The 11152-nt window shown below is 30.9% G+C and overlaps 1 non-coding gene across 1 annotated transcript; it reads right to left on the bottom strand.

The window, feature by feature from the left end:
- Nucleotides 1-5735: 5735 nt before the first annotated feature.
- Nucleotides 5736-5900, bottom strand: LOC126751853 (U1 spliceosomal RNA). The gene has a single exon (XR_007665947.1). It is a non-coding gene; the product is annotated as a U1 spliceosomal RNA (small nuclear RNA).
- Between the last annotated feature and the right edge of the window lie 5252 nt (nucleotides 5901-11152).

Below are 11152 nucleotides of genomic sequence, written 5' to 3'. Positions count from 1 at the left end.
TGATTAACGATAGATGTTAGCACTTAAGGCGAACAAATTAACACAGATGATGTGAGAAGCATTTTGCCACCAGCAAGCAACACATAGACACACGCATACACACACACATACATACATACACAATATATATATATATAAATTTAACAATTTAGAGCTTAATGTGTAAGAAACCAATAGTAGAACTACAAAGTGCATCTGAAGGACGGACACTAGTGCCGACTGATGACGAAGTGGTTATGTACAGTTTAACAGCGTAAATAATACAAATAGGCGTTGCAGTGATAGCTACATTTACGGTACATTCGTTTTTTATGCAAACTCTCGCGGCAAGCGCTACCAACCTGCTGGCATTCAAATAAATAACAAGTAAAGCTTTTGATTTATTTGTGAGTTTTAGAAAAAATTTTCAATTTTTTTGTTTTTTCGAAATTGAATTTAAATGGACTGAGCAAACGCCACTGCGTGCAATTTCAACACGTTCACCGTTTAGCTTTTTACTTATGTAATGGCGGTATAATAATTATATATACACACACCCATATGTATTCCACTATACATGTGCATTTCATTGAAATCAAAAGCAAACCAAAATAGCAAAAACAAAAATTTACATTCTTTAATGAAATTGAAAATGAAATCTAAATGTGGCTTCATGCGCAAATGTAAATGTAAAACTAAAAAATAAATAATTAAATAAATAACTAATAATTAACTGAATTGAGAGATTTAGATTTTATGTACATGTATTATGTAATTGTGTGCACAATTTGCATGTGTTTAGAATTTAAATGAATTAACTTGCAAGAAATTCAATGATTGCATTCAAAGCGTGTTACAATAACAACAAAAAATTAGTTGCTGCGTTTATGCAATATATTTTATTAACAGCAAATTTACATACATATATTTACAAAATTTTAGATTAATTTGTCAGAAATGAAAATCTCAAAATTATACAAACATGTTTTTCTCAAAATTTATTTTTTTGTTATAATACTTTCTATATATATATTTTTTTTTATATAAAAAGCTGTTTTTTTATTTAAACAATTCTGAAAAAATGTATCAAAATTTATATAAAAATCAAATTAATTTGCCAAAATAAAAATCTCAAAATTTTACAAACATATATTTTTTTTCAAAATTATTTTTGGGTTGTTATACTTTTTATATACATACTTACATATATATGTATATCTTTTTTTTTTTAATATAAAAAGCTGTTTTTTATTTAAACTATTCAGAAAAAATTTATCAAGCTGTTATTTACAGTCTTAAAAATTAAAATTTTCTTACAAAAAATTGCTTAAAATAATGTAAATCAGTTATTATAAAATTTATATAAAAATCAAATTAATTTGCCAACATAAAAATCTCAAAATTTTACATATATTTTTTTTTTCAAAATTATTTTTGGGTTATTATACTTTTTATATACATATGTATACATATATAGCTTTTTATATAAAAAAAGACATATGTATATATACATATGTATATGTCTTTTTTTTATATAAAAAGCTGTTTTTTTATTGAAAAAAAAAAATCTTTAAAAAATTTCTAACTTTTGTTTTATTTAAAACTAAATCTTAAAATTAAAATTTTCCTACAGAAAATTGCATAAATTAAGAGCACATATGAAATCAGTTAAAAATTTATGTAAAAATTAAATTAAAAAATAAAAATATAAAAAAAAATATCTAATATTAATTTTTTTAAAAATTTTTTTAAATATTTTTTTATTATTTTTAAATATTTTTTTAATTATTTTTTTAATTTATATTTTTTTATAAGCAGCTGAGTTTTATTTAAAAAAATTCAAAAAAATGTTCGTTAAAAAATATTTAAAAACTTATAACATCGCTAAACTGAAATCATACGTATGTATTTGTGGCATGCTTTTGTAATAACATTATTAATTTGTAAAAGAGAAAAATTAAATTATTTTTTCAAAATTATATTTTTTTATATAAAAAACATTTTTATTAAAAGAACTGTAGAGAAAAAAACTTCTTACAGTTATATATGTATGTATGCATATTTTTTTTTAATTAAAATGCTAAATAATTTTTTTTACATATAAAAGCCAACTTTGATTTAAAAAAATTAGAAAAAAATATTTTAGAAATTTAAAAGAACTTCAATTAATTTTTATAAAGGAAAAATCAAAAAATTATAGGTATACATTTTATCAAAACTAATATTTTTAATATTTCTTTTATATAAAAAGCTATTTTTGTTTAAAAAATTTAGGAAAATAAAACTTCTCAAAAATATGTGCATAGTAAAATTTATTTTCAAAATTAAAATGTTAAATCTCTTTTTTCAAAAAGCTGCCTTTGATGTAAAACAATTAAAAAAAATATTTTCTTATTTATAAATATGTAATTGTTTTTCAGTTATTCATATTTTTTTAAATAAACAGCTTTTTATTGAAAAATCTTCTAGGTTTTATTTTGTTTTAAAATAAAATTTAAAAATTCACACATACACAAATGAAGCATACAATTTAGAGAAATTTCAAAGTTATAAAAATCTTATTTCCAATTTTTTTTTGTTAGTATTATTTGCTATTATTATGTTTTTTTAACAACAGCTGATTTAATACAACTTTTTAAACTTTTAGTTTGTTTTCAAATAAAATTTTAAAATTTAGGTTTTTTCAAAAAATTTGCTAAAATTTAAATATTTGGAAATTATTGCATGGTATTTAAAATATTAAATTTATTTTATTAATTAAAAAATTCCAAAATTATAAATATACATATATGTATATATGTATGTATGCATATTTGAAAAAAAGCTTTGTTAAAATTAAAAAAAAATTTTTTAACTCTAATTTTCTTTGCAAACAAAATCATTAATTTTTCAACATTTGTATGTACTATATGTTCATTCATTATTGCTTATTTAAACAAAAAAATTTAATTTCTAAAAAAAAAAATTTAAAAATTTAAATTAAATAAATTTATGTAATTATTCAAATTTTTTTTTTGTACAAAAATTAGTTTGAATATGCGTCACCATATAAAATTTGAGGAAAATTAATATGGTTTTTATAACCGTAAATTGTGTGCTTTTTTTTGTTTTGTTAAACAAAAATCGACTGTTTGCTTCAAAAATTGCTATAAGATTAAATTTTTAAAATTTTGTACGTAAATCATGCTAGTTCCATTCATTTGTAAATTGTGTAATATTTTGAAAAGTAAATGATAGTAAACATACATTTTTTTTTATTTTTTTGCAGTTTTAAGAATTTTATTGAAAATGAAAAACTAAAATAAATCATAAAATTGAAGATTTTCTAAAAATGCTTGGTATTTAAAAATGTCAATGCAAAGAAAAATAAAATTTATATTTTCTCAAAAATATTTTATAAAATTACGTCTTCAAAAAATTTCCTTTTTCACAAAAGCATGCATCTAAGTGAGTTCTGGCGGCATTATATGAAAAAAGAAAATATGTTTTTACTACATAATTTGGCATAATTTAAAATATAAAATATTTTTTAAAAAATTCCATAACCTCATTTTCCATAAAAAAAAACAGTTAAAAAAGAAATGTCTTTGAACGCCATTTATTTTACATTTTCCTTCATTTTTCGCGATATTTGCGCACTCATTATGCATTTGAGTGCCACAGTTATTAACACAACAATTTCAAAACTTTTTGTATAAAAATAAGTTATCAGTTTTTTCCCATTGTTGGCATTTATCAAAACGGTAGAGTGCATCAGTTTCAGCCACTTAATTATCTCATTTCAAAAAAACCTTAATTTTAGAAGCCATGTTTATTTAATGTGTTTAATTAAAAAATATTTTAATTACCATTAATTATTAAGTAAATTTTTGTTAAGCAATTAATTACGTTTGTAATTACTTCATGAAGTTTAAAAATATCTTTTAATTTTTATATTTAATTTTTATTATTAAATGTTTTTAGTTTTTATAAGCTTTTATTATTTTTTTTATAAGTTTTTTAATTTTTTTTTTATAAGTTTTTAAATTTTTTTTATAATTTTTTTATTTATTTCTTTTTTTAATTTCTAGACATTAATTTAATGATAATGATAATGGTAATGTTAACAATTGAAAATAAACAAATTAAGAGTACATATAAAATAAAATAAATCCTTATATTGAATATCTTTAGAATTTAAATGAAAAAAGTGTAATTAAATTTACTGAATTCTATGATTAATAAAGATCAAATGAACTGAATACAAATGTAAAAAAACGGCGATATTTTCATTTAATTTTTTTTTTTTTATCGAGAGTTGCTGTTTGGTATAATAAATTGGAAGGATCCATTTTAATACGTTCCTGGAGTCCCTGGGATGAATATTACTCCTGAGTAAGGAAGTACATAGAATCCGCTAGGCCACCGGAATGGTTTGAGGCACCTAGTAGACGTACTTCGGTCGCTAGTGACCGTCGAAGAGAGCAAAACTATGCATGAACATGAAAAATGGATCATGGCGAAGGCAGGCGATTTGTCACTTTACTGATGACCTTAGGATTTTTTATTTGAACCCTATAGCGGACACACTTCGCTCGCCAGTGAATGTTAAAGAGAGTCCATATATGAGCAAACAAAATGCATTGTGGTGAACTTTACGTTATTGCAAAACTTGTGGCGACTTAACGATGGCTATTGCTTTTGATAATAAAATTATATGAGATATTCTAACCATCCAAAGCACTTGAACTACCTAGATGTCCCACTGAGCGTTGATGTGTGATGTTGCTCCACATAGTGAACATAAACCGCACATAGCAAGGTGAATTCTAGCGCATTGCGCCTTGAACCCTTTTGCTAGCTGGCGTGTTAGTGAGTGTCAAAAACAGCAAAAAACAAGAAAAAACGTTAACTTCGGTTGCACGTTCACAGGTGCATTTCTGTTAGTAACTATGCGTTCAGTTTGTATGGAAGCTATATGATATAATAATCCGATCTGAAAACCTTTTTCGGAGATTACGTTGTTGCCCTAGAAAATAACCTGTGCCAAATTTCGTGAAGAACCTGATTCCGATCATTCAGTTTGTATGGCAGCTATATGCAATAGTTAACCGATCTTATCAATTTCTTCGGAGATTACATTGTTGCTTTAGGAAATAATATATACCAAATTTCGTGAATATATCTTGTCAAATGTGAAAGTTTTCCATACAAGCATTTGATTCCGATCGTTCAGTTTGTATGGCAGCTATATGTTATAGTGGTCCGATATCGGCCGTTCCGACAAATGAGCAGCTTCTTGTAGAGAAAATGACGTTTACAAAATTTCAAAACCATATCTTAAAAACTGAGGGACTAGTTCGTATATATACAGACAGACAGACAGACGGACATGGCTAAATCGACTCAGCTCGACATACTGATCATTTATATATGTATATATGTACTTTATAGGGTCTCTGACGATTCCTTCTGGGTGTTACAAACTTCGTGACAAATTTAATATACCCTGTTCAGGGTATAATTATAACGGGTATTTCGGAAAAAATCTGTAAACATATATTACCTTAAAAAATGTTTCTCTGTGAAACCACCGAACTGTTTGACTTACTCTAAATACTCCTTCCTTTTACCCTCCTTCTTCATTACTCGAAAACAAGACAGCTATCAATATTTTTCACTTATCAAAAAGGATACCAATAAATTTTTATAAGTACATATGTATATGTTATAGATAATACCATGCCTTTCGTATATATTTGTATGTATTCAAAAACGTCGGGACGGCGCGTACGCCATTCCCGGCTACCAAAAATTACACGCACGAGTTATTCACATTAGGAATAATCGCAAAGGTCAACCCAATCGAAGTGCAATGATCAGGTCTCGCTTCGGAGGAACCGCCTTCATGATCACGGATAACCTCTACGCCAGGTAAGTATGCTTTTCTCCGCTCAAACGAAAGTATTTCAGTAAAATAGTGTAGAAAGTGGTTGAGAATTACTATAAAAAGGATATGCGTGAGTTTAGTGCTCAATGAAAAAGGACAGTAGCTAAGAAACAGTGAAAGGTAATGAAGAAAATGGTAACCTACTATATTTGTGTTAGGGTTGTTTCTGTAACATGTTGTGTATGCCTTAGTTGAAAATTGTTTCATATGCGCTTAAATGTATGTAGAATGTGTAGAAATGGGAATAGAATGTGTATGTATGTAGATATTTAATAATTACCTAGAATTTTGTTTCCCAAAAACTAAATTATATTGAAACACTCAACACTACTATGAGCAAAATAGTAAGACTTTGCATAATTTCAAAACGATATCTCAAAAACTCAGGGACTAGTTCGTATATATACAGACAGGCGGACATGGTTAAATCGACTCAGCTCAACATACTGATCAATTATATATATACTTTATAGGGTCTCCGACACTTCTTTCTGGGTGTTACAAACTTCGTGACAAACTTAATATACCCTGTTCAGGTAGAGTAATATACGACCATGAAAATACATCATCGCGAACTTCTCCTGAACATCCCGCAGACATTAAGATGAGTTCGGTCAGTTCATGCAGTCTTCTGAATTCGCTTTTTGGTTCCTTATGATACATATATATTCCTCTAAAGTTCGTTTTATAAAATAATTGACTTTAGGATTACTTCAGTAAGCGGCTTAGCTACTTGTAGATAGTTTTAAAAAAATCTTCAGTATAGTTGAATTATTCTATGTGTATTTTTCGGCGTTTAAGAACAGGCTCTTCACCGCGACCTTTGAAAGTTTGAACACTATTTCTTTACCTAATTTAGGAGATAATGTCCGAGAGTAATTTTCAAACTTCTTAATAATTTTTGTTTTACAATAACAACTTAGCCAATTATTTCGCCAAGAATTGCATTTTTTCTTTGAAAGTGTTCCAACAAAAATGAAAATTTTAAATTTTCTTCCTCTCTGGGCGTAAGCTTGATTTTGCGATTTAGGGTGATACGTAGGTTGCTATATATATTTCTGGCCTAATAATGTAAATAGGCATATTTATCAACGAAAATGCTTTTTTTTTTTTTTTTTATTTTTTATGTCGATTGCTGTTTTGTTTCGGGCTCATACGCATAGATCCATGATTCGTCACCTGTGACGATCTTATAAGCGATTTTTGAAGCACCGCGATCGTATTTTTTCAGCATTTCTTTACACCAATCCACACGAGCCTTTTTTTGAGCGATTATCAAATTGTACGGGATCCAACGAGAACAAACCTTTTTTACGGCCAGGTATTCATGCAATATCGAATGTATGCTGGTGGGAGAAATGCATATGCATGCCTCTATCTGAAGGTATGTTACATGACGGTCTTGCATTATCAGTTCATGTACGGCATCGATGTTTTCTGGCACAACGGCTGTTTTTGGACGACCTTCACGGAATTCGTCTATGAGCGAGCGTCGGCCACGATTGAATTCGTTGTACCAGTTTTTCACAGTGCTATAGGATGGTGCTTCATAGCCATACAAAGTAGTTAGTTCATCGATGCACTCTTGTCGTGATAATCCACGTCGAAAGTTGTGAAAAATGATCGCACGAAAATGTTCACGAGTTAATTCCATTTTTGGGCCGAGATGAATTTTTTAATTCCCTGTAAATAAAACAATTCACGATTAAATGACAAAACGTTCTGAATGATGTTATGCTAAAAAATGTCAAACTTTTCAATGGAAATGTCAGATTGCACCTGGCAACACTTTGTGTTGCCTTGGCGAGAATATATATAGCAGCCCTCGTACTATACCAAGTTATTAGTGGCACTGCAAACCTCTCTTTTCCGAGATTCGTTTGAATAATTGCTGCCATTGCCATATTTTTACACCCTGAAGAGGGTATTTCAAGTTTTCGGCCAAGTTTGTCACACTCAAAAGCAAAAGTCTTGGACCCTAAAAGACACATCGTACAACTTTATTACGAATATAATTAACGTTCTGTTAAGAATCGATTTACTGAGCGTACTATTCGAAGCACCATCACCCATCTTGAGACCCAGCATTCATTATTGGTTAATACTCGACCGCATAGACCACGTCCAGCACGCAGTGAAGAAAATATAACAGCCGTAGCTGAGAGTGTATACGAAACCGTGGAGAGTCGATTCGGCGCCGTTCACAGCAAAAAAAATTGTCACATTTGGGTTGAAGAGCAACCTGAGAAGATTCTAGAGCTGCCATTTCATCCAGAAAAAACAGGACAGTTTGGTTTGGTTTGTGGATCAGTGGAATCATTGGTCCATATTTCTTGAAAAATGTGGCTGGTGAGAATGTAACCTTTAATGGCGACTGTTATCGCGCCATGATAACCGACTAATTGAAGCTCGTGATATTAGCGACATTTGGTTTCACCAAGACGCCGCCACTTTCCACACATCACATCACATCAATCAATGGATTTATTGAGAGCACACTTCGGTGAGCAGATAGTTTCACGTTTTGGGTCGGTCGACTGGCCACCAAGATAGTGTGATTTCACACCGTTAGATATTTTTCTATGCGGATATGTGAAGCCTAAAGTCTATGTGTACAATCCCGCTTTGATTCAGGCCTTGGATCAAAACATGACACGTGTCATTCACCAATTACCAGCCTAAAATGCTCAAACGAGTCATCGAAAATTGAACTAAACGGATGGACCATCTGAGACGAAGCCGCTGTTATTTGAAAGAGACAATATTTTAAAAATAAATGCCAAAGAATGTTCCTTCGAATGATAATACACTTTCCCCATTAAATTTGAAGTTTCTCTGTTTTTACTTTAAAAAAGTAGGAACCTCGAAATGGATTCCTCATTAGCTTCGGTGCAACCAAAGTTAAGGGATCGTCTCAGTGTGAGCCTATGAAAAATCACTGAATTCTGCGATGTTATTTTAAATCTTGAAATTAACTAGTCGGTCCGTTTTTTAGAAATAAATACATTCATGACGAAAACAAAAAGATTTTCTTTATGTTTATTTATTGGGTGTATAATAGTGAAATAAATTGTTGAAATGACACGTAAAAAAGGCCTGTACGATGTCCACGATTGCAGCCGCAATTTTGGTATAAAACAAAAATTTCAAAAAGATTATTAATCTGTAGAGAAATCGCTATTACGCTATGTAAGCTTTTTGTTTTTTTATTTTTGAAATGTGACAAAATGGCGGCGGTTTCAAGAAAAAGTATCCAATTTGGGCCTTTTTTCAACAGTTTTTCGTAGGAAAAATAGGAAGATTAAAAAAAAGCGTCCATAGTGCCATAGAGAATGACGTTAAAAATGTACTCTCCAAATTGGAACAAGATTTGAAAATATCTCTCTCTTCTTTTGAGAGTGGAAACCGTTTTGAAAAACCATTCTGAAAAAAAAAACGCGTTTAAAGATTTTCTCGCTTCGTTCGCTACTCTGTTCCCTTTCTACAAGAATCGCTGTAGCGACCGTAATAATTTGAATTTCGATTTTTGAGAGAATGTTTATTACAGCGTATACTATACGAAAATGCAACAACAAAAAAATGTACAGATGTGTCTACAACTTTGCTTCCGCCGTTTTTTTTTTTTTTTGGAAATTTAAGGCTTTATTGTATAAAAACGGTTACAAAAATGTTATTCAAAATATTGGCCGTCGCTAGCTACTACTTTTGACCATCTTTCTGGCAGCATGCGTATTCCGTAACGAAAGAACTCCTCATCTTTCGAGTCGATCCAAGTATCAATCCAATTTTTGACTTCTTCATAAGAACTGAAGTGCTCGTTAGCTAGACCGTGTGCCATCGATCGGAACAAGTGGTAGTCAGATGGAGCAACGTCTGGAGATTACGGCGGGTGGGGTAAGATCTCCCATTTCAGCATCTCCAAATATTTTTTGACCACCTTTGCGACGTGAGACCGAACATTGCCATGCTGGAGAATGACTTTATCGTGTCTTTCCTCGTACTGTGGCCATTTTTCTTTTAGTGCTTGACTCAAACGCATCAACTGCGTTCGGTATCGATCTCCTGTAATGGTTTCACTTGGCTTTAGCAGCTCATAATATATCACCCCCGGTTGATCCCACCAAATGCAGAGCATGACCTTGGCGCCGGGAATGCTCGGTTTTGCCGTCGACGTGGAGGCATGTCCAGGCTTTCCCCATGATTTTCTTCGCTTAGGCTTATCGTAGTGGACCCATTTTTCGTCGCCAGTTACAATGCGATGTAAAAATCCCTTTCGGTTGTGCCTTTGAAGCAGCTGTTCACATGCAAAGTTCGACATCTCTCGGTTTCAAGTCGTAAGGTACCCAGTTTCCTTGTTTCTTAATCATCCCCATGGCTTTGAGGCGTTTTGATACGGCTTGCTGTGTCACTAGCAACGATTCCTCCTGGGTTTGAAACGCATCTTGGTCGAGTAATGCTTCCAATTCAGCATCTTCGAAAATCTTCTCCCTTCCATCACCATGCCGGTCTTCGACTTCATTATCACCATTCTTAAAACGTTGAAAATAATTCGCGACATGTTCTTTCACTTAGGACAGCCTCGCCGTACGTATCCGAAAGCATTCGATGAGCCTCAGCCGCACTTTTCTTGGAATTAAAAAAGAAGAGCAAAATTTCCCGCAAATGTCGAGAATTCGGCTCAAAAAGTGACATTTTCAGTTGAGAATAAATTTTGGATGCAAACAGATCTCTTCAAATATTTTGTTGGGTTAGTGTTGACACAAATGTCCAAGATCGATACAAAACGATTTAATCGACCAGTGCTTGACCCTAGAGACATCTATTGGAAAACGGCGGAAGCAAAGTTGTAGACCTAATATTTTCCGAAAATTTCACACTGAGACAGTGACGGATCCAGAGTAGGATTTTGGGGGGAGAACTATATAATTTTTTGCTTGCAACACAAAGTCCTTTTCTTCACGCAGTGTCACATATGATGGAAATAAAAATTTTAATTTTTGGGGGGAACTCTGAGACGAACCTCAGAAATGGGTTAGTCTTTTGCTTCGGTGCAGCCGTAGTTAACATTTTTGCTCGTTTATTTAGATTTTAACCATATTTTGGCAAAAAATTTCACAAAATCATGCTTGTTTTTGCTCGTATTAACCCTACTCGCCCAGATCCACCCAAATCTGCGTCTGCGTTTTTACCCACTTTTGCTTTTATTTCAGCTGAAAAACCAAACAATAATTATTTTCATTGACA

The sequence above is a fragment of the Bactrocera neohumeralis genome, chromosome 2, assembly GCF_024586455.1.
Source record: "Bactrocera neohumeralis isolate Rockhampton chromosome 2, APGP_CSIRO_Bneo_wtdbg2-racon-allhic-juicebox.fasta_v2, whole genome shotgun sequence".
In the NCBI taxonomy this organism is placed as follows: Eukaryota; Metazoa; Arthropoda; class Insecta; order Diptera; family Tephritidae; genus Bactrocera; species Bactrocera neohumeralis.
Note: the sequence above shows the minus strand (reverse complement) of the source record. Positions and strands in the feature narration are given on the sequence as shown.